At 45.7% G+C, this 24437-nt stretch overlaps 1 protein-coding gene across 3 annotated transcripts in view; it reads right to left on the reverse strand.

Annotated features, from left to right (window-relative positions):
- Window positions 1–24437, reverse strand: part of PCGF3 (polycomb group ring finger 3) — a 133068-nt gene that overhangs the window by 50773 nt on the left and 57858 nt on the right. Inside the window, exon 1 of one of the 3 annotated variants that reach the window (XM_077345594.1) lies at window positions 7172–7192. The exons of the other annotated variants lie outside the window; for them this stretch is intronic. The gene's annotated coding sequence lies outside the window, so the exon portion shown is untranslated. Of the gene's footprint in view, window positions 1–7171; window positions 7193–24437 lie in introns of those variants that run through there. 3 annotated transcript variants of the gene reach the window in all.

A 24437-nucleotide genomic window follows, 5' to 3' on the forward strand; every position in this document is an offset into this window, starting at 1 on the left:
TTCAAAGTAGCAGAATGGTTGCTATTTGGAAACGCTACTAATTTGCCATAACCCACGACGTCGTAGACAATCTGCAACAATCCTGAAACCAATCAGCAAAAAGCGCTTCGTTGTGGCGCTTTCAGGGGAATCCAGAAAAGTGGATTCACCCTCCGGATAGCGATACACTCCTGCAACCAATCTGCAACAGTAGCGCTAAAGACCTGTGCGTTACCATTGTTGCTGGTTCTTCAAAGTACCTCCCCCTGGCTCTCTCCTCCAAACTTCCGGCGAAGCGATCGCCATTTTTTTTTCTCCGAGCGAGCGGGGATAAACGCACCGGCGAGCCTCTTTCTGTTTAGAGGCTTCCCTGGCTTCAGTCCTTCACCTTTAGTCACTAAGCACAAACCACTGAAAAGCCCGTTTGCTGAAATAAAGTCCCTTTATTTTTTACAAATAAATTCAGCCGAAAATCGTGCCCGTGAGAGGGGGGGGGGGGATTTTTTTTTTATCACTCGAGGCAGCATGCAAACGATCATACAATCAAAGGACAGCTCACATTAGGCAGCTGGATGGGTCTCTCCGTAGCAACGAATCTACCTAGATTCGTTGCTATGGGTCGTTTTTTTTTTTAAAAACCTTTCTTAAAGGGAAAGGGGCTGTTTGGGAGCATGCTAACGGCTGCCCATTGGCTGCTTGACGGCCAGGGGCGGGACGAGCTTGGCAATAGCGCTTCCTTTCTAGCGATTTCTGCCGAGACCGGAAGCCTGTGGGAAACGCTAAAAAACGCAACTGATTCCACTACAAAGGCAGGTATGCATAACGACGAATTCCACTATTTTAAATGGCGATTTTTCATTCCGCAAACAATTTGCAACAAAGATCCCTGTGCGAAAAGGCCCTCAGTCTCTTCCCTCAGTTCCCTACGCTGGGTCAGCATTTACCAATGTACATTCAAATGACTGGGTGGGACAGTCAGGGAAAAACAAAGAATGGGAAAGGGGCTGCTGAGCTAACAACAAGATATAAAGGGAAAGCTATGAAAGAAAATGGTGGGGGGGGATCTAAGGTGAGGGATTTCAGTGATTCGGAATAAGGGCTAAAGTCCAGCAAGCAGGCCAACTGCAGCGTCCGCAATTCTAGATAATGGACTTTGAAGTTGAGGAAGGCATAGAGTGAGAGGCTTGTGTCCTGAAAACTTCAACCCAGGAAATTTTTTCGGCCTTCAAGGTGCTACTGGACTTGAATTTTGTTAATGTTGGAGCAGCTTGAGATGTGGTTTTACACGAGTGGCTAAACTTCAACAGGAGCTGCAGTCATTGGCTCAACTGGATGCAGAACTTGGGACCCATGGTGGGACTGGATCAAGGGTGCAGGGCCTGGTTTCCCATTGGCGTGTTTGAATTCTGAGCAATGAACACACAAGAGGGATCCAAGAATGGGCATGCTAGTTGAGGTGAAAAAAGGTGGGATGAGTGAGCTGTCTGCATGGCAGGCTGGCTCAAACCTGTCCGAAAAAGCCTAAGCAGTGCCTTGATGGCCTGTCCTGGATTACTGAGGAAAAGCAGTATGGCGAAGGGTTCTCTGTTACTGTCCAGCAAACTTGAGTCTATTATTCATGGCCAGGCTCAAGCAGCTTTAAACAGAAAACCTGCAATCAATGTGTTCCTTCCAGCAGCTAGGATACTCCTGTGTGACTGTGCCCAAGGAAACTCCTGCCAGATCAGGGGCCCCTGATTTAATTTCAAACTGGACCATTTAACAAAGTCTGGCTAAAGGATCTTAGCGTTCAGCAGCCATTGCGCAGGGGTGCCCTTGCTACAAACAGAAGGCTCTTCTCGGTCATGTCTGAAGCTGAGGCAGTTCTCATTTTTTAAGAAGCTTTTTCCTTCCAGCTGTGCCCCAGAAATGCCTTCTGTGACTCAGCAAGCAATCACAACCAAGACAGTTCCTATCTGCCTAGTCCCACTCCAATTTTGGATCCACAGTCATAGCACGGAGCAACAGAATGCTGGACTTGGCTCTTAGCCACAGAATATGGTCCAATGGTGGGGAAACCCCTCACTACTGTAACTGTTCTGTTTCTGTACTCAGAAGAGGGGATTCTCAATCACTCATTTGTTTGGCTTATGTCTTGCTGACCAGCAGGGAATCAATTGCTCACCAAGCTGTTCTGAATTTATTTGGATGCATCTCAAGTCTCTGCTTGCATAATTTTATTGCTGCCTCTCAGCTGATGCCTCTGCCTGCCCACATCTGTAGCTACCATCACACGCAATGGTTAAATGGCACTGGTTTTTTTTTTTAAACTCCACTTGAGATTTTCAAGTTGATGCTTACTACACAGATGTCTGTGTGCCTTTGGCATCCGCCCATGACTCTGGCTAACTTTGAAAACAGCTTTTGAGATCATTTCATGAATAGATGATATTACTGACTGCAGACGTACAAAAACATGAAATGTATTTGATGCCTTTAAACATATTGGATGTTAGCAGCCAAGATCAAATTTTTAAGTAGGCTTTTTTGGGGAGGGGGAGCACTATCTGCATATATGAAGTGCCTTTAACTAAATTAGACCATCAGTCAATCACCAGTATTGTCTCATTCAGACTGGCAGCAGCCAATATGCTAGTTTCTGATCTCTCCTATGTTGCTTAGGCACCTGCCCCAAGCATCAGAGCTATCCAGAGATTCAAATAATATTACAAAAGAAGCCTGAAAAACTATTGCATCACCTCTGGCACAACACAAAAAAACATGCCTCCAAGTTGCAACTAACTCAGGACTAGGGTTGTGTGCATCGGCCGCCAAAGCAGCCGTTCATGCCCGACGGGGCCAGCACTTTGGGTATGTACGGCCGTGGCGCACAACCTTACTCAGGACAATGCCATGAATGAGGAGTTCCACAGGGAGGCAAGCAAAGGTGTTTGGCTATTGCCTTGCAGCTACCTGTCTTCCTTTGTGGTCTCCCACTCCAGTACTAACCACGGCCAGCCCTGCTTAGCTTCTGAGTTCGGACAAGCTTGATCTAAACTATGCTAACAGCAGTTTTCAAAGCCTTTTGGTTCTTGAAGCCCACCAGCACTTGGGGGAGTTCGTCATCCATCAACCTAATTTCTAATCAGCAGGAGATGGGAACTTCTGCAATCGTGGGACATCACTTCCAGGAAGAAAAGAAAAAAAACAGAAATGACATTATGTCTCTTCTAGGCAGTATTCAAAAATCTATGATTTCACCAATTCTCCTTCACCATTTCATCTAGCTTGTCAGTTTGGCCAGAATAATAATTTAAAAAAAATGAAATCCACCGCGAAAGCATTAGGGATGTCAGAGGCCAATACTTAATCCAGTTACAATTTAATTCAGAGGAGCGGAATTCGTATGTTATGAGGGCTGGACCTGAACATAAATGTCACTTGGTCAGGCCAGCCCATGTGCACCATAAATGTCTTGACAAGTATCTGAGATACAAACTTGATAAAGGAGAGTAGGTGGTAAATTCTAAATTGGTACATCTTCAGTGCAAAGCCCCATGGGTTGGGAGAATGCAAAGGAAAACTCACATTTGCAGACTGGAGAGCCAACAATGCAGAGCTGGACAGATGTCCCCGCAGTGCCTGGAGGGCAGGCACCCCCTTCCCACAGCCCACTTCCAACGCCAATGCTGTGAGTCCTTGTAGTCACACCCTACTTCCCTGAGGCCAAGTCCACACAGACCTCAGAGAAGAGGGTGGCCTACGAGAAGGGTCAGAACACTTACAAAACCCAAGGAAGTAGATAACCCAACCTCCTTGTATGGTAGTACTGCCACCACCTCTGAGTGGTCCCCTAGACTTTCAAGACCCAGAGGCAGTCTTGGGGCCTATCAGGGTTTCAACAGGGTACCTGGCTCCGTCCAGAGACAAGACCCATAAACAAAAAGGTTTTTCTGGTAATATTGCACGAGTAAGGCAGGCTAGGCTTCAAATTAGCGTGTCCAAGAATCAAACACAAGATTTTAAAAACTATTTTGAATTTTTTAGCGTGTACTTATGTAAGTTATATACTAGCAGTGAAAAAAATAAGAACGTTGTATAATATTCCTAACCAACAGTGTACACACAAGAATGGCAAAGTTGTACAACAGAGTTTCAAAGTCCTATAGACTCCCTTGTGGGGTCCCTCAGGGTGCAGTCCTCTCCCCCACATTATTCAACATCTTTATGCGCCCTCTGGCCCAGCTGGTACGGAGTTTTGGACTGGGTTGCCACCAGTACGCTGATGACACCCAGCTCTATCTCCTCATGGACGGCCGCCCGGACTCCCCCCCGGAACCATTCGCCAGATGTTTGGAAGCAGTGACAGAATGGTTCGAGCAGAGTCGCCTGAAGCTCAACCCCTCCAAGACGGAGGTCCTGTGGCTGGGACGTAGGGGGCAGAACCAGGAAGCGCGCTTACCCACCCTGGCAGGGACGCAACTCACCATCACGTCCCAGGCCAGGAACTTGGGTGTGGCCATTGATGCCTCCCTGACTTTGGAGGCGCAGGTCAAAAAAGTAGCGGGCCAGGCGTTTTTCCACCTTCGCCAGGCCCGACTATTAGCGCCCTACCTGTCCCCCGAACACTTAGCCACAGTGATCCATGCAACGGTCACCTCCAGAATAGATTTCTGTAACTCGCTCTACGCGGGCCTTCCCTTGTCCTTGATCCGGAAACTTCAGCTAGTGCAAAACGCAGCTGCTAGGGTCCTTACTGGCACATCTTAGAGGGCCCACATCCAGCCAGTGCTGAGGCAACTGCACTGGTTGCCAATTGCTGCCCGGATCCGGTTCAAGGTTCTGGTTCTAACCTTCAAGGCTTTACGCGAGTTGGGACCCACATACCTGAGGGACCGCCTATCGCCCTATGCCCCTCGCAGGGCCTTGCACTCTGCGGGTGAAAACCTGTTGGTCGTTCCCGGCCCTAGGGAAGCACGCCTGGCCTCGACCAGGGCCAGGGCCTTTTCGGTCCTGGCCCCGACCTGGTGGAATGAGCTCCCGGGAGAGCTGCGGGCCCTGCGGGATCTTTCAACATTCCGCAGGGCCTGCAAGACGGAGCTCTTCCGCCAGGTTTATGGTTGAGGCCGGGGCTGATAATAGATCTATGCCTCCCCCGGGGACTCGGGTTCTGGACCCGAAGCAAATCATCATCAGGACCTCCTCTCCACCCGCTAGTAGTGGGAGGGGGGGGGGGAGTTGAGCTGCCATTCTTGCCATGCCGGCAATATTGGCAATGTTATTATTGTTTTATGGGGTTTTAATGGGGAATTGCGATATTGTTACCCGCCACGAGCCGCAAGGGAGTGGCGGGCTATAAATCTAATAATAATAATAATAATAATAATAATAATAATGCAGGTTGCAGGTACACAAGGTTGCAGACAAGGGTTTCCCCAAAATCTGAACAATTCAAAAAACTGAACAGCATGATGTTTCAATGGAAGACCTTTATCGCTTGTTCCCATGTGGGGCTTTGGGCACATAAGCCAATCAAAAAGAAGTTAGCAATTTATTACTTAACCAAGGGGTTACTAGTGTCAAGACAGATGAGGTAATGCTGTCTCATCTAACTCATGGACTGTTCTCATAACAATTGTGAACAACTAAAGCCAATTGTCTTATCAGTATGTGCAAAAATGTTAGGCTTCTCAAGGGCACAGGTGCAACTAGTTGGCAATACGTTCTTGCACTAAAAGAAGGAAAAACTTTCTCATGCGGCCCACTGAAGACTGCACAGGGCCGAAGCCTGAACTAAAGTTTCATGAACAAGATCTGAAGCCATTATTTCACTACAGTCTTGGCCCCAAAGTAAAAACACAAAGCGATTAGGTACTGTGAACTCCTCTCAGCCTCCGTGTCACCATGAAAGCAGACCAAGAAGACAAGTTGAACTAACCCTTCCCCCGCCAAGAGAAGTGGAGGAGGGGGGCAGTGGCCCTAGCAGAAGGCCACATGCATTGGGGGACCCAGAGCAGGGCAAGCAAAGCCCAATGAACTGTAGGGGCCCATGCAGCATCCACTGCCTCTAGCCAAGATCGCCAGGTGATCTATGGCAGGGATTCAGAATCAGAAGAATTTTATTGGCATATAAAGAAAGATGACAGAAGAAAAAATCCATTATAAAGCATTAATTGTTCTACAGTTCCAGGACCTCATAGCCAGCGGTACAAACTTGGCAACTGAATCAATAACTTGAGTTTTTGTTTCCTAATAGGAAAATGATCTTAGTTTCATCATCAAGTCCTTGTTGTTTAGAAAAAAAAGAGGATCGATGAGCTGCCCACAAAAAATGGCATATAACAGACAATAGGAAAAAAAAACATGTAGGGTTGCTTCAACGCAGCCCTAATTACAGGGACATATACTTTTAGAGTAAGGTCTTTTTGTAATCTCCCTTGCATAAATGCTTGCTGCAGCTTGGGGGGGGGGGCTGTTAGGTGGTAAAAATATGAAAGAATGGATCCGTAGCTCGGCAGAAGTCCCAAGAAGTCTCAAAGGAGAACATAATCCTCTAGCTGTCTCGGTGAGATTTTGTAATTCCGTGTCCAATAACCTACGCTTCAGACATCCAAATGCAGAGGATTCAGTAGCCATAAAGAATCTATGGAGATACCCATAGATCTAATCTTTTGCTCGCTTCACAAGCACGTATACTAAAATTGAAACGATATGGAAAAGATTAACATGGCAGGGATTCGAGTCAGAGATTGTGGGCAAACTATGCTGTCCCCACGTGACAGCAGCCCCCCCAGGATGCAGGCCGCTGGATTGTCTGATGGGGGAGCAGGCACAAGGCAGAGGCCACAGACAACCAGGGTCCAGCATAGCTGGAGATGTCCAGCATCGCCCTCCTGCAAGGCTGCAGCTTGCCTACAGATGAACGCCACAAAATGACCCATGGGATAGGGAGGTCTGGCTGCTGAGTTGTGTGCTTGGTGGCAGGGCTGGCCCAAAGGACATCCGCTGAGAGGGGGAATGCGAATACAGTGGTAACACTGGTCTCCTGCAGGCTCCAGTAGAGGATCGTCTGTACCCACACCCCCATATGTAGATGCCACTTCCCTCCACCATTCAGTACAGCACCCCCAGAGTTACAGGCTGAGCAGAGAGGCATGTGACCTCGCCCTGGAACCCCAAGACAGTCTGAATGCACCTGTGGCTCCCAACTCACCACTCAGGCTGCCAGGGAAGCAAAGGAGTTCTGCCTGACTGCAGCAGGTGAGGTTGTTCTGCAGGGCTGAAGGGACAATCGGAGTAGCTCCGCCCACTCCCCCCCCCCCCAGCCTCCTGTTCCCTCTGTTGCCCTAGTTGCTTGTGGACCGGATAAGAGCCCCGGATGGGCCCGGTTCCAGTCACCGGGTCTTATGTTTGACACCCCTGATTTAATTATTGCGGCAGATGTTTTATTGATGTCCCAAACCTCCTTTTCCTCCACTTATTACCATGTACACTTTAAACCAAGTCAGGAGTTAAATATGTGATGCCAGCACTGCTATGTGAAGCAATGTCATAAACACAGAATTATGACTTCAAGGACCAAAAAAAAAGTCTCCAGGTTGAGCAAGTCTTAGTGAACACTTTCAGAGGAAATAAACTCAGGAGCTGGTAAGTCTTGCCACATATCACTTAAGATTAACTATAGTGGGGAGGGGTGTGTTAGGTTTTACTCCCAATGCAATTATCTTGGGTGCTTCTTATAATCAATCATTCGAAGACAACCATCTGGGTAACAACCGACATCAGGCAAGGAAGACTGCTGTGGGATAAAGCGTTTCCCCCTGTACACACTGCATCCTGGCCCTGTCACCCAAATAGCTTTCAGACAGGATGTGAAGGCCGTATGTATGGATTCTTAAATTTATGGCTCAACATGAAATTTGGATAAAGCTTCAAGGGGTGGGGCCTTCTGGGCAGCTATCTCAAAGACTTTTAATGATCAATGAGAATAAAAATACAGATGCTGTATGTCAGGGGTAGTCAACCTGTGGTCCTCCAGATGCTCATGGACTACATGAGCTAACGCTGGCAGGGGCTCATGGGAATTGTAGTCCATGAACATCCGGAGGACCACAGGTTGACTACCCCTGCTGTACGTCATAACAGAAAGCGAGCGTATGAACGACAGAAACAAGGATGCCAAAAGAAGTAGAGTTGATCACTTGTCAGGTTAAAAAAAAAACATTATATGAAAGAAAATGGTTTAAAGTAGTTACCTAAATTGAAATTTGCATTCTTTTAAATTGTATTCAGACTAAGATCTATACAAAGCTCTAGTTCGGTGTACACCTTTACCTGGGAGGAGTACATAATGGGAGCAAGCCTCCAGGTCCACATACATTTCTGCCATACACAGAACTTTTGGGCTACCAAGTTCTATTCAAGCAGCTTTGTTTTGAAGAAGAGTTGGTTCTTATACCCTGCTTTTTACTACCCTTCCCTTCCTCTCCCACAACAGACAACCTGTGAGGTTGGTGAGGCTGAGGGAGCTCTGGAAGAACTGCAATCTGAGAGCAGCTCTAATAGGACTGTGACTGGCCCAAGGTCACACAGCTGGCTCCATGTGGAGGAGCAGTGAATCAAACCTGGCTCTCCAGATTAGAGGCCACAGCACTTAACCACTATACCAAACCGCCTTGTCTGCTTCATGCTATAACTACCATATCCCTTCCCACCTAAAAACTCTCTGGAATAAAAGTATCTGACTCTGCTTCCAAAAGATAAAAGGTTGAGGCTTTAGTGAATGTCCAGAGCAGATCATTTCTAGGTGAAGGGGAAATCTAAGAAGTCTCTTGATATACCCATGCAGCCCAGATCTGAGAAACAGATTGTGGACTTAAAGCCCAAACAGTTTATTCTGAAAAGTCACAGTGGAACCTACGGACAGAGATGGTGACTCTGGTATAAATGTGATAGGACCAGGACAAAAACAGGAAAATGTAGGAAACTTCCTTGTTTTTCTTCTAAGAACTTTGTTCATTTTGCGAATGCAAAAATTTGGGGGAGGCTCTGAATCACAGAAGCATAAAAGCTGGAAGGAGCCATGCAAGCCATCTAGCCCAAACCCCCTGCTCAAGGCAAAATCACCCTAAAGCATCTGTCCAGTTGCTACTGGAAAACTGCCAGTGAGGGGGAGCTCACTTCCTCCTTAGGCCGCCAATTCCACTGCTGAACTACTCTGACTGTGAAAAGAATTCCTGATATCTAGCTGATATCATTCTACATGTAGTTTAAACCCATTACAGTGGGTCCTCTTCTCTGATGTCAACAGGAAACTTTCCCTGCTCTCCTCCAAGTGACAACCTTTCAGATAGTTCAAGAGAGTAATCATGTCCCCTCTTAACCTCCTCTTCTCCAGGCTGAACATTCCCAAGTCCCTCAAGCTTTCCTCCTAGGGTTTTGGTCCCCAGGCCCCAGATCATCCTCTTAACTCTCCTCTGCACCTTCCCAATTTTATCCACGTTTTCTTTTCGCAAATGAATGAAATGCTTCAGGCATTATTTGTCTCATTCCAAATGCATCACATGAAAAAAGTCCTCACACTTTTTCTATGTTTCCAAAGGGGGGAAAGCCCATGCATTGGTTTTTCCTCCTTTTGGAATGACTGGAATGAAAGGCAGTTTCAAGCAAAATGTGCACAATAAGAATGCTTGTGCAGAACCATTCTATGGCATTAGATAATGATCATTCCCATGTATACTGTAGACTAGCCCTTTTCAACCTTTTGACCGTGGAGGAGCCCCTGAAATAATTTTTCAGGCTTTGAGGAGCCCTGGAAGTGATGTCAGCTGGCCACACCTCACTGCCATACTCCCCTGGAAGTGACATCACTATCTGTGTTAAAAGGCAAGCTGGAGGAATACTAAAGGAGGGAGAGACAGGAGGTAGGGTTTAAGCTGGGGGGAGGTATGCAAGCTCACCCCCTTCCAGGAAACCACAGGGGAACTCACATTCTGGAGGAGGGAAGGAGGAGCAACAGAAGCGGCCAGTTCCCTTGCTTGTGGCCGAGCCCAGAAAGGCAGAATGGAAAGGCCACAGAGCCCCTCCAGAGCTCCCACAGACCCCCCTGGTTGGAAATCCCTGCTGCAGACATAGGCAAGTTTTTCAATATTTTTCATTGTTTATATGTAAATGTAAATAATTCTGACAACAATTTATATAATACAATGTGTAATGATAATAAATTATTAATGTTTTGAGCATTTTCTATTTTATAAAGTTAACAACATTTAAATATGATGGTAATCTTACCTAATAACACTGAGTATGTTGCTGTCCAAATAATACTCCTCCTTTCATTTACTACCTTTCATTTTCCCCTCCTGCCTTTCAGACAGCAAAAGTTAAAATGCCTACATTATGACAGCACGCGGTGCAGAAGTTCACAACTCTCTCAAGCAACTTGCCTTTTTTTATAGAAAACAAAGACATTTATATTTTTTTTAATTCCATAAATTTGCCAAATACTGCAACTTTATGTCATAGGTGAGGTGATAAATTTCCTGTTGCTAAATCAGTAAAAGAAGTTCAGGTTTGATAGGAAAGTACTGCATATATTTCAATTTTTCCTCAAATGAGGGGCTCCATGGCTCCAAAATTTCTAGATAATGTAACACTCTGCTCAGGTACGCTGAACCCAAGCTTTTTGGGCCTCGATAAATCACCACTCTGAATAGCATGCAAAGCTAGTAAAGGAATGTAATGCAGAGGCCCAATAACCAAGTTCAAGCATTTGGCATCAGCAGGAGCCTCCAAACTTTCATCACGGACAACCTCTGACAAAGCGCATTAACATAATCGAGCCTCAAAGTTACAAGGATATGAATGGAGGTCTGCATCTGATGTGGGTAGCCCATGGCCTTTTCACAAAACAAAGTGTCCAGGAACTGTGGTACCAACACAGCGTGGTGGTTAAGAGCATCAGACTCCCAATCTGGAGAACCAGGTTTGATTCCCCATTCCTCCATGTGCAGCCAACTGGTTGATCTTGGGCCAGTCACAGCTCTATCAAAGAGAAAGGGTAAGCAACTGTAAACTGCTTTGAGACTCTTTCGGGGGGTAAAAAGCAGGGCATAAAAACCTTGCTGCAGCGCAGTGGTTAACAACAGCAGCTTCTAATCCGGTGAGCTGGGTTTGATTCCCCACACTTCCACATGCAGTCAGCCAGGGGTCCTTGGGCTCGTTCCAGTCCTGATAGCGCTGCTCTTACACAGCAGTCCTGTCAGAGCTCTCTCAGCCCCAGCTACCTCACTGTTGCGGGGAGAAGAAGGGAAGGCGATTTTAAGCCGCTCTGAGCCTCCTTCAGGGAGTGAAAAGCAAGGTACAAAAAAACAACTCTTCTTCTAAATCCCAACCTCTTTCCAAAAGCTGCTCTGTCAAATCCATTCTCTTCTAAATTTATGACATCAAACATTTTTCCACACATCTCCCAGTGGCCTCCCATGCATGACAAACAGGAGGTGAAGGGACTGAATGACAGGCGGCTCATGTCAGCAGGATCCAAATAATGGGAGTGGTACCTTTTTTAATGTTTATAGTCCCTCCTATCCCACTGGGACTCAAGGCAGATTGCACAGTGCAAAGGTCAATGCCTTAAGCACGATAAGGCATCTAATACACCAGTGGTCCCCAACCTTTTTATCACCGGGGACCGGTCAATGCTTGACAATTTTACTGAGGCCCGGGGGGGTAGTCTTTTGCCAAGGGACATTGCCGCTGCCTGAGCCCCTGCTCCACTTGCCTTCCTTCCAGCGCCCCTGACTTTCCGCTGCCCACTGGGGAGCACTGCCAGCAGCAGCTGCGCAGTGCCACGCCGAGGGGGACCCCCAGCCATGGCGGTCGCTGGAGAGCACCAAAGGTGAGCTGGCAGCAGAGTGGCAGGGCAGCCCCCAAGGCAGCAGCCGGGGAGGAGGACGAGGAGGAGCCGCGGCCCGGTACTGACTGATCCACGGACCGGGACCGGTCCCTGGAGCAGGTGTTGGGGACCACTGTAACACGCAAAATAATAGGACTAGGATTACAGAAATCTGAAACAAGGCACGTTTAATTCTGGGTATAAGCTTTCATGTACATGCATACCCAGAATAAAACTCCGTTAGGTCTTCAAGGTGCCACTTTGTTCTATTGCTTCAAACCAACACGGCTACCCACCTCAATGCACGATGTGATATTACATAAGTAAAAAGAACTTCAGCAAACAATGCAGCATATTCTTCGCAGTTGTTCCCTTTACTGAAGCACCTTCCTGAACCGTTATGTTATAATATAGCCCTCCTGCCTTTATAAAAATGCCCTTCTTAAGATTTCTGTTTGACATAATCTGCAGATTAACAAGAGCATGAGAGCCTCAATACGTTCTTCTCTTTAAGGATACAAAGACATTGTCTATGTTCCAGCGGCTGTACATGTGGATGTATTTAATCGGATTCTTAGGAGTACAGTTAGAGACACATTATTCCTTTCCCTTTTCTATGGCGCATATATAAGAGAAAAAAATCTTCCTTATCATTATGTATGAAACTATTTTAGGATTTAGTAGCAACACAGTTGCTTTCCAACTTTTTGAGATACCATTAAATGTGACATATAGAGCAGATATATTAACAGCAACCCTAAAAAAGAACTTTAATTTCTTAAACTCTCAGATACATTTAGCTGAAAGGGAGTGTGGACTCCTAGACCTAGAGATTTGGAGCAGTAAGCTTTGGAACACCCATTGCCAGCTAGAAAACAGCCATGTGTAACAACTAAGAATCACATGCAGGTGACCCAGAAATTTGTTTTTCTTGTAGGCAAAGAAAGAATAACTGTTAGTGTAAGTTTGCGTGGACTAAAATCCTAAGGACTTTTGTAAGGCCAGCCATTGGGGGAGGAGGGTGCCTATAAATTAGAAGAAAAGTTCACCAAGAAGAATTTAAGATTGCGGAGCTAGCGAACTAAAAAATCACAAACTGGGTTACTTATACCCAGCGTGAAATGTATCACATGAACTTCCTATTTAAATTAACGTTCTGTACCTTGGATAGGCTGCCTTCCAGAAGAGTACATCTTGTTCCTAGGGAACAAGAGAAAAGTTGGATTCAACTCTCAGTTGAATTCTCACACTTGAAATTCAGCCCAAATGAACCTTTACGCCTACAAGAGAGGCTGTTCTGTCTGCAACTTAACACGTAAGATTCTATTTCCAAATCCTTACAGGAATGGGGAGGAAAGCATGAATGATTTTTTTTTAAAAGTCAGCTCAAGAAATCAGCGTATGTTTATTATCCATGCTTACATCACAAGTTTACTCAAACAATTTAGAACTGAGATAGTGTAAACAAAATCCTAATTCAAGAAGAAGAGTTGGTTCTTATATGCCGCTTTTCTCTACTCGAAGTAGTCTCAAAGTGGCTTACATTAGCCTTCCCTTTCCTCTCCCCACAACAGGCACCCTGTAAGGGACATGAGGCTGAGAGAGCCCTGATATTTCTGCTAGGTCAGAACAGTTTTATCAGTGCCGTGGCGAGGCCAAGGTCACCCAGCTGGCTGCATGTGGGAGAGTGCAGAATCGAGCCCAGCTCACCAGATTAGAAGTCCGCACTCCTAATTGCTGCACCAAACCGGAGAGGGCAAGATTTAGCCAGATCTTAGTGTTTCTAAATACTAAGATCTGAATACCTCAATTTCAACAGGTGACATTTAAACATATTTCACATATATTCCGCTCATCCAATGAAAATCAAACGAAACTGGGAAGTGGGCTAGCTTCATCTGGATTATAATTAAATTTAATGTTTTTTAAAAAGTCTGTTTTCTAATCTATGCATACATTTAGAAAACATTTTTAGAAAAATACAATAAAGCCAACGACTAATTTCAGCTGGGCACTAACAGGCTAGCTGTTAAGTCTAGAAATTCAGGAATTAAAAGTATTTAACTCTGTTCAGGGCTAGAACTTAAAATGATACCTTGGAATCTAACGTATTTTTCCCACTTCTGGTATTAAACAGCACATATTTTCATCTGAAACTCATAGCAAGTTCCCTAAAGGACACAGAAAGAAATACATTAATCCAAGATTTATCTCTATAAAACAGAATCTTCATGCGGCTTTGTTCAAGGCTCTTTTTAAAAAGCAGTAAAAGTATTCTTAGCACAAGACTGAAGTTTTCGCATTGAATGTACTTGCTGCAGATACACAGCCAGCACAGCTGTGTGAAAAGACACGTGTGCTAATACAAAAGTACTCTGTTCTGGCTTCCAAGCACATGCAAGGAAGAGTTTCAAAGCACACATCTATCGCCCGCCCTTTAAACATTTGTTATGGAAACCACCATTGAAAACATGAGTTGCCCTTAACTGTGGGGCCATCGGAACACTCACTCATACCCATGATTCCCTGCATGCGCTGCATTAGCTAACCAATCAAATGTCACTTTCTGAATCCTCTTCTGCCTGGTACATGCGCAAAGGAGAAATTCCAGGTGCTGCTTCAAGACGAAGACAGGCAAATAACTCTCTGCACAGCTAAATTTTGCACTGCCGCCATGAAATTGCGTACTATGTATGTGGATCAGAAAATTTCTATCTGATCCAACTTCAAAAGTACAAAGAGCCAATTGTTACCGGTAACTTAAAGTATGTTTTAAATATTGAATCTAACATCTTAAAAGTTCCTATGATGTTAGAGTTTCTTAAAAATTTATAGTATTACTTCTGTCTTCTCTCTTTTTAAATTGTTTTATTTTTTTAATTATATGTATTTGAATATCGGTCTGTATGACCGTAAATAAATATTGATTGATTGATACATGCACAATATGGTTTGAATGCTGGAAAGCAGGCTTGTGAAGCCATGCCCACTCCTCCACCTTGTCTAGAGGGAAAGATTTGCTCTGCACTCACATTAAAATGGTTTAATCCATAGCAGGTCCCCTCACATCTGATTACTCTCCCCGAGAAAGGACTTATGTCTCATTTTTACACTTGTATTTTTTGTTCTGTCAAATGTAGACGTCACTCCCTGCCCTAGAAGCTCCTTAATTCCCCAGCCACCCACACCACTGAATCTGTGCCAAGGAACCCGGACATTTTAACAGAAACTGCAGTCATCCAGAAGGCCCAAGAGAAACAAAAATTGGCCTAACCATAAAGGGAGCAACTCCCTGACCACTGCAAAAGCCAGCAGAACGGGAAATGGTAATCACAGCACTGCCACTGAAAATAGCAACCTGCAAAGAAACCTCTTCCTTACCTTCCCGTAATTTAAAGTTATGGAACCTTATCACCTGATGTTATAACACTGTGCAATGCCAGTCCCACACGACACCAGGAGGGTAGAAGACATAAATTTCCATAACCATACATTGCAAGGAAAGGTGCAGGATCTCAGTAGCAGCAGGACTGCTGGACTTTGTTTGCCCATGATACTTCCATGGCTCTGCTTGAAATTGTGTATTTGGGGGCTGGCTTTGTGAACTAGGCCCTACTTTTCATTTGATCATGGTGAGTATGGTTTGGTTCGTTGTTGATGCACCGGGTCTTTGTATTTCTGGAAGCTACTTCACAGGCAGTCAAAGAAGAGGGCAAGTTTTTTTTTAATGCATCAACAGGAGAGTTATTTTTAGCACCAATCCCATGCTCATCTTTGCATCCTAAAGTAAAAGCAGGTATTTTATTTCAGTTCGCCACTTAGGCGAAACAGTGTCCTTAAGGCAGTGGTTCTCAACCTGGGGGTCGGGACCCCTTTGCAGGTCGAACGACCCTTTCACAGGGGTCATGGCAGAGTGAGCAGCTTGGCGCTGCTTGGCGTGACAAGAGGCAGAACTGAACTGAGATTTCCCGGGGGGGAAAACAATTTATATACCATCAGGAACAATGGATCTTCACGCCATTGGTCAGTTTTGGTTTAATTTCTGTGAAAGAACACCTGCATAATTTTACGGTTGGGGGTCACCAAAAACATGAAGAACTATATTAAAGGGTTGCGGCATTAGGAAGGTTGAGAACCACTGCCTTAAGGTGTTCTGAGTTCAAGTTGCACTTTCAATACGCAAGTACGAGGTGCAGTCGCCAAATGGAAGTGAGAATTGAGCATGGGTATATCTCCCAAAAAAGAGCCTCTTGTGATGCAGAGTGGTAAGGCAGCAGACATGCTATCTGAAGCTCTGCCCATGAGGCTGGGAGTTCAATCCCAGCAGCCGGCTCAAGGTTGACTCAGCCTTCCATCCTTCCGAGGTCGGTAAAATGAGTACCCAGCTTGCTGGGGGGTAAACGGTAATGACTGGGGAAGGGAATGGCAAACCACCCTGTATTGAGTCTGCCATGAAAACGCTGGAGGACGTCACCCCAAGAGTCAGACAAGACCCGTGCTTGCACAGGGGATACCTTTACCTTTTATATCTTCCAAAAGAAATGGATTCTTAAATATATCTGTTTCAAAAAAATCAAAACAAGGCTTTCTTTTTTTTTTACACACACACATTAAATTGAGATCACCTTCCTTCTTTAACAGGCGACCCACCTAAGTAAATAAACTACATTAGCAGGGAACCTGAACGCACTCCATTCACTGAGACCCTACCAAACTTCAATCACTTCACACCTAATTAGAAATGTGTTAAAAACACTTGAGATGTGAAGCACAACTGTGTAGAGCTACTGTTAACACGCCACCTTACCCAGAGCCAAGTTGAAATAGATGGCTGGCACAAAGATACTCACACCATGTTGCAAATATCCCGCTAAATACATCAAGCGTCCTAACTAATCACTCATCATACAAATTGGCCCATTCAAGTTATTCTGTAGGTCTCTACTCAAACCTAGAAAACTACTAGCAGAAACCAAGAAGAAAGCTGGCTGCTTAGATCTCGCTCACACACTGTGAAGTCCAAGTTCTTACGTATTATGAGACTTACAGTATTTGCTGGCGTATAAGACTACTTTAAGACTACTTTAAGAGCCTCTTGTGGCGCAGAGTGGTAAGGCAGCCGCCTGAAAGCTTTGCCCATGAGGTTGGGAGTTCAATCCCAGCAGCCGGCTCAAGGTTGACTCAGCCTTCCATCCTTCCGAGATCGGTAAAATGAGTACCCAGCTTGCTGGGGGGTAAACGGTAACGACTGGGGAAGGCACTGGCAAACCACCCCGTATTGAGTCTGCCATGAAAACGCTGGAGGGCGTCACCCCAAGGGTCAGACATGACTCGGTGCTTGCACAGGGGATACCTTTACCTTTGAGCCTCTTGTGGCGCAGAGTGGTAAGGCAGCCGCCTGAAAGCTTTGCTCATGAGGTTGGGAGTTCGATCCCAGCAGCCGGCTCAAGGTTGACTCAGCCTTCCATCCTTCCGAGGTCGGTAAAATGAGTACCCAGCTTGCTGCTGGGGGGTAAACGGTCATGACTGGGGAAGGCACTGGCAAACCACCCCGTATTGAGTCTGCCATGAAAACGCTAGAGGGCGTCACCCCAAGGGTCAGACATGACTCAGTGCTTGCACAGGGGATACCTTTACCTTTACCTTTAAGACTACTTTTCCCCCCTGAAAAACATGCCTCCAAGAGGGGGGGGGGCGGTCGTCCTAGACGCCGGTGCACTTCAGTTGGGATAGACATAGCTGCCCATAGTGGCCCATGGTACTGTAATGTAATGTAACAAACTCTGTATTTTGAGTGGAAATGTTGGGGGGTCGTCTTATACGCCCAGTCTTATATGCCGGCAAATACGGTATGTTTTTTTGAATTTATCTGTGGATCAACAAAGCTCCTTGCAACAGCACCTACCTTCTTTGTTAAGGTATTTCCCAATGAGCTATTGATTTGTGTGAAATACGTGACGTCCTGCCTCTCTATAATTATATACAACAAACAATATGCACGGTTTAAACATTTATACTGTTTATAACATTATTTTATTTATTTATAATTTAATTTATGCCCCTCCCCTCCAAACACAGTCGGCCCGAGGCGGCTTATATCAGGATAAACAGTAAAATATAACAATTTCCATAAAAACCCCTTCAGTTAATCCCCCTTAACATGCAATATTACAGTCTAACACTCCAACAGATGGCAGAACAAAATTCCTTCCTTATTCCAGTCAGCAAATCTCCTACCCCAACTGCATCCACTCTCCGATACAACCAGGTAGAATTAAAACAGTGCTTTCCACTAGGTGGGACTTGCAGTTTGTAAATCCCAGGACAGCTCTTCCTCCCCAACCTCAACCTCGCTCTGCGGGTATGAATTTACTGGTGGTCCCAGGCCCCCGGGACATAAGCCTGGCTTCGACCAGGGCCAGGGCTTTTTCAGCCCTGGCCCCAACCTGGTGGAACGAGCTCCCGGAAGACCTACGGGCCCTGCAGGATTTATCAGTTTTCCACAGGGCCTGCAAGACGGAGCTCTTTTGCCAGGCATATGGTTGAGGCCAGGACGTTGTCAACTGTGGATCTCTGGATGAAACCAACTAAGTCCCTCACTCCCAGACAGAGAGTGACAGGCCTTTGCTGGACGGGGGGAGGGGAGTGGGTTATATATTTATTATCCGCCACCGTGATATTGTGTTTTAATTACGTTTTTAATGAGTTTTATGGGATTATATTGTTTTTATGAATTCTGTAAACCGCCGTGAGACATTTGAGAACGGCGGTATATAACTATAAAAATAAACAGACAAACCAAAAGCCCAGTGGAAGAGCTCCGTCTTACAGAGTTACGTTATAATGTTCATATTGTTAACACATGTTCAGTTTAGCTTCTCTCTACTGTACCAATACTACAATGGGTTTGTGAGCTGTGAATTCATGTTGCCAACCGCCCTGAGCCGCAAGGGAGGGCAGTAGAAAAATGTAAGAAAACAAACAAATAATGATGTTTTAAACATTGCACCAAAGACGAAACAGGAGCAGTAACACAGCAAACTACGAACAACTTGAAAACGGAATTTGAAACATAGCCAGAAAACTACTGGTGACAAGCCAGGGAAGCTAACCTGCAGCTAAAAGGCTCGAGGGAATTCCAACGTATCTTCACCTGGCACCTGAAAAAACAGACCTATCAGCAGACGAATACATACGGCTGCCACCACTCGGAAAGCCACGTCGGGAGCATACCTAGCTTCAGAACCTGGAGGCATACAAAGGTAGGCCTTTGATTAAACTCAGCCTGCGGGCACAGATGGGATAAGGCCTCACCCTGAATCCAGTTCATAGACAGGCCTTTTACTATAGGTAAAAATCAGCACTTCAAATGGTGTTTGGAAGCAAACCCATTGCCCAGGCTTTCATGAAACCTCACGGTTACCTGACAGCCCTGGAAGGGTTTCCTGAATGGGTGAGAGTTATTTTTCAATAAAGATTTTAAGTTTGTTAAACATGTATCACATGCTATGAGCATATAGAGTCAAGGTGATCCACTCACCCCACCCAAAATGGCCAATACTGGGCCTGGGGGGGGGGGGGAGGGAGAAGGGGAGAGGCTCCAGGTGGGCATGTACACAGCTATGTTTCCCAACCATAATCGGCACAATGGTGCCACTTCTGAACGTTCCCGAAGCTGGAAGGGTATTTCAGGGGGTTCTCAACAGATCAAAATGGACACCAGCGAGAACACTGCACAGCTGAGGAAGGCGATGTGGGTTTAGGGGTCATGGCGACGGCTGTGCCATGGGATCACCAAGAGTCAGACACGACTGAATGGCTCACAACAGCAACAAAGAAGTTGAGGAAGTCTGTAATCGACAGCATAGAGCAGGGGTAGTCAAACTGCGGCCCTGCAGATGTCCATGGACTACAATTCCCAGGAGCCCCTGCCAGCATCCGCTATGGACATCTGGAGGGCCGCAGTTTGACTACCCCTGGTATAGAGTTTTTAAAACAGGCAAAATAGGATCTCTGACAGCCATACTATACCATGTAGTAGGCTTAGGGCAGGCCTTGACAAATTTTCTTTGGCTCTAGGAGCCAGCGTAATCCTTCAGCATTTAGGGCTTTGTATTTTAATTACAAGGCTTTCTCATTATTGCAACCACAAAACGTAACCCTCAGTGTTCCTTACAATTTTACTTAAGCTGTGATATTATGCTATATAAATAAATGTGGTTATCATCAAGCCAACAAAAGGCTAACCTCTAACCCTAACCTCCCCAAGTTCTCATGGTTTTCATTATTCCCTTTAAAAGATCCATCGCATTGACTATCGGAGCCAGCACAGAAAGCAACAGGTTAAGAGATGAATTCTTCTACCAACACTGCATGATGTTAAGCTTGCATACAAACAAGCTATGACAATATGCATCATACAACACATATTCTGTTGTGAAAATATTTAGTCTAGTACTTCTACTAAGGAGTGCCAACACAACAACAACAAAGCCAGGGCTGGAAATACCAGGTTCCAGAATGAAACTTCTAGGATCTGTCATGACTCAGGCTGTGCACTCCAGCACACTTCGGCGAGCACCAAAGCTGAAGCCAGGTCACCAACTAGGGTTGCGTGCTCTAGCACACTTTAGGGAGCCCCGAAGCCCGAGGCAGCCAGCACTGCAGCACAGAGGGGAGGGGCATCGGCAGCTTTCCAGACGGTGCCCCTCCCCTCCGCTGGCCGCCTCGGTCTTTGGTGCTCGCCGAAACAGCCAAGGCGCATCAGAACCTAGTGGTGACCTGGCGCTTGGGATTTGTCGTGCCCAGGCCGAAGAGGTTCCATTTTAAACCAGCTCAAGTTTTTCAACTGTACCATACTGACAGCCCCACAAAGAAGAATAGTTTATCTTTCGCCAGCACGCCGGCTTCTCTACCTTAAGGAGTCTCAAAGCAGTTTGCAATCACCTTCCCTTCCTCTCCCCACAACAGGCACCTTTGTCAAGTACATGGGGCCGAGAGAGTTCTTACAGAATTGTGACAGACCCAAGGTCCCCCAGCAGGCTTTATGTGGATGAGTGGGGTAATCAGACTCAGTTCTCCAGATTAAAGTCTGCCGCTTTTAAGCACTACACCATGCAGGCTCTCCAAGCATACATTCTATTAACCCCATCTGGATGTCATCAGAACACGGAAAGCTGTAACCAAATCTGGACTCTAAAATCATCATTGCGGTTGGCTAACAAGCTGTTATCTTACTGAAACACCTTAGAGTTACAATACCAGGAGCACTGGTATTGTCCTCAAAGGAGCCTTTCCTCCAACTTGTTCTTTCTCAAAGATGAAGCTGCCTAAGCTAGAGGAAGTCTTTACGCTTTGCTCAGTTTGCATAAGAGGGCAGGGGTAGGAGTCACCCCATGGACTTACAAGTCCACCAGCTTTTAGGGTTGCTTCCTAGGAGTCACAGAGGGAACTGTAGTAAAGATGGCTGAATTCAAACATCCAAGGGCCAGTCCAGTGGCCCAGGGACTTGAATAGCTTCACCCAAACTAATTTGGTGACTTCAAGTAGGAATGGCAGCCTTTGTGATGAAGCCTGCGCTCCCCGACTTAGCTAAGACATAACTTGCAAAATCCAAAGAGACAGATACAGAGCATAGAATTTTGTCTTACACATACTGGTCTTCTCCTTCCAAAGGAACCTATGGGCAGACTTTGTTTTTTTGTTTTGTTTTTAATTACACTTAGATTAAAATTTGGTACAAATGACTATGGTCAGAGAAAACTGTACAGGTGCTGAGTTCACCCACTAGCCATCACGTGGAGATCCCTAAGGGGGAGAAACTCTGAAATGTGGCACGTGTATATTCTAACAGCCCCATTTATTCAAAAAATCTGAAAACAAGATATTTACAGTTGTCCTCAAGACACAGATTTCAAAGGTCCCAGATTTCCAGGTCCCAGAAAAATGCCATTTGGCACCCACTGACTCCAAACCACCCTGCTGTTTAGACTGCCAAACAGAGGCTACATATACATGCTAGGAAAACACAGAAGTCTGAGTGGACCTAATAAGAAAGGTCAAATTGAATAAGCCAAATTGAATGCAGGAGAGAATGCTGGTCTGAGGTGTCTCATTAGATGTGCAGGCAGGGCCTCTCCTAATAGCAGTCTTGTTCTTGCTGAATAAAAAGTTAAATGCTGGGGAGATGGCAAATGCACTCTCTCACATACACGCTATTTTTGCCTGAAACCGCAGTTGATATAGAACCGGCGTGACCTTCTAGAAAGTCGCAATTTCATCACAGTGACACTTTCAGGCCTGCCTACTGTGATGCGTTGTACATTGGTGCGTAAAAGTGCTCTCAAGCAATGCGTTGCTTCCTACAAGTTATAGAAGGAACTGTAGAAGTGGCCTGCCATTATCTTCCTCTGCAGAGTCTTCCTTGGGAGCCCGTCCAAATACTGACCCCACTTGGCTTCCAAGACTGGGCTATACCATGAAGAAGAAGAAGAATTGGTTCTTATATGCCACTTTTCCCTACCTGAAAGAGGCTCAAAGCGGCTTACAGTCGCCTTCCCATTCCTGCCCCACAACAGACACCCTGTGGGGTGGGTGAGGCTGAGAGAGCGCTGATATCACTGCCCGATCAGAACAGTTTTATCAGTGCCGTGGCGAGCCCAAGGTCACCCAGCTGGTTGCATGTGGGGGAGCGCAGAATCGAACCTGGCATGCCAGATTAGAAGTCCGCACTCCTAACCACTACACCAAACTGGCTCTCATGCTGCCTTCCCTCCCTGCATCGTATATAGAGTTACCTTTCAAGGATCTTTGGAAACTTCAACCAGCTCACAGTACGCCTTCTATATTATTAACAAGAGTCAGCCATAACACAGCTGTATTCATTTCCACACACAATTCAAAGCACACAATCCTGAAAGCCCTAAATAGTCTGGGACCAGGGGACACGAGTCTCTCCTCCTGGATCAACTCGTCCAATGATGACGTTTACTTTCAGAGTCCATGCGGTCCCATCTTCCAGTAAATATACGGCACCGGGAAAATAACCTTTTCTGCAGTGGCACCACAATTAGGCAAAGTGGTTCTATGCTCCTGGCTTTCGTGGTGCAGCAATTCCCCCCCAAACACACACACAAACACTGATCTGGTTATTGCTACAGTGTATGTGTGATACTATCAGCTGTTTTCACACTAATGGATTTCTATTGATTTTATGTTCTTTCAATTTATATAGTTTAATTGTTTTATACCTAAAGTGGTTGACCGAAAATATATATTTAGTACAAAAGTGGTATATAAATATCTGAAATCAAGATGCTTGGGGTTTACGGGCTGGTTGGTTGATGGGGTGCCAAAGTTGTTTAATTGTTAGGATACTTCCCCGTTACAGCCTCGAAATGTTAACATGCTTATACAGACCAAGGCACTAATTACTTTTTTCAAAGAAATAAAGAAAGCCAGCTTGGTGTAGTGGTTAGGAGTGTGTACTTCTAATCTGCTTTGATTCCACACTCCTCCACCACAAGAAGCCAGCTGGGTGACCTTGGGCTCACCATAGCACTGAGAGCTGTACTAACCAAGCATTAATATCAGGGCTCTCTCAGCCTCACCTCCCTCACAGGGTGTCTGTTGTGGGGAGAGGAAAGGGAAGGCGACTGGAAGCCACTTTGAGACTCCTTTGGGTGAAGAAAAGGCATATAAGAACTCTTATTCATAAGGAAGAGATGGTTTTGTGTACCCCTCTTTTTACTACCCAAAGGAGTCTCAAAGCGGCTTACAACCACCTTCCCTTCCTCTCCCCACAAGAGACACCCTGTGAGGAAGGTGAGGCTGAGAGAGCTTTGAGAACTGTGACTGGCCCAAGGTTTCCCAGCTGGCTGCATGCGGAAGAAGACTGCGGAATCAAGCCCAGATCACCAGATTAGAGGCTGCTGCTGTTGACCACTACACCAAACTGGCTCTTATAAAGACAGGTGGCCTACCCCTTCTCCCTGAAAATGAAGGGCTCACTGTACCCCCAGAATTACTAAACTGCACTGATTTTAGCAGGGAATGTAAAACATCACCCAACCCAGCTTAACTACTAGCAATGTCCAAAAGGGAGGATTACCTCATTCAGACTACCTAAGCAGCTGAGATATTGTATTGAATTCCCAAGCCACATACATTAAATTATATCTTTAATGTTTAGTACTGGGAACATGACATTTCCTTCTCACTGAGACCAGCGTTCCAGCATGGAGCCTGGTGGGCAATATCATTTTCATTTTTAAATTTATTTTTAAATTTCTGTGCTGCCCTTTCCTGAGGGCGCTCGGTGGTTCACTGCATTTAATATAAACAAGGGTTAAAACATTAAAACATTTAAAAACCAGATTACACTAAAACCAGGAGACCCTCACGCCCCCCCCCCCAGCCTTCCCTGCAGTAGGAGGGAGGGAGGGAGGGGAACCAAGTGCTATAACATCATAACTATAGCTGGCATGCAGATTTTGTCTGCATTAGGGGGGAGCAGTAATTAATGTTCTCTGGGCCTCAATTGTAGCCCCAGTGAAACAGCTCCGTCTTGCAGGCCCTGAAGAACTGT

The sequence above is a fragment of the Paroedura picta genome, chromosome 7 (genome assembly GCF_049243985.1).
Source record: "Paroedura picta isolate Pp20150507F chromosome 7, Ppicta_v3.0, whole genome shotgun sequence".
Classification (NCBI taxonomy): Eukaryota; Metazoa; Chordata; class Lepidosauria; order Squamata; family Gekkonidae; genus Paroedura; species Paroedura picta.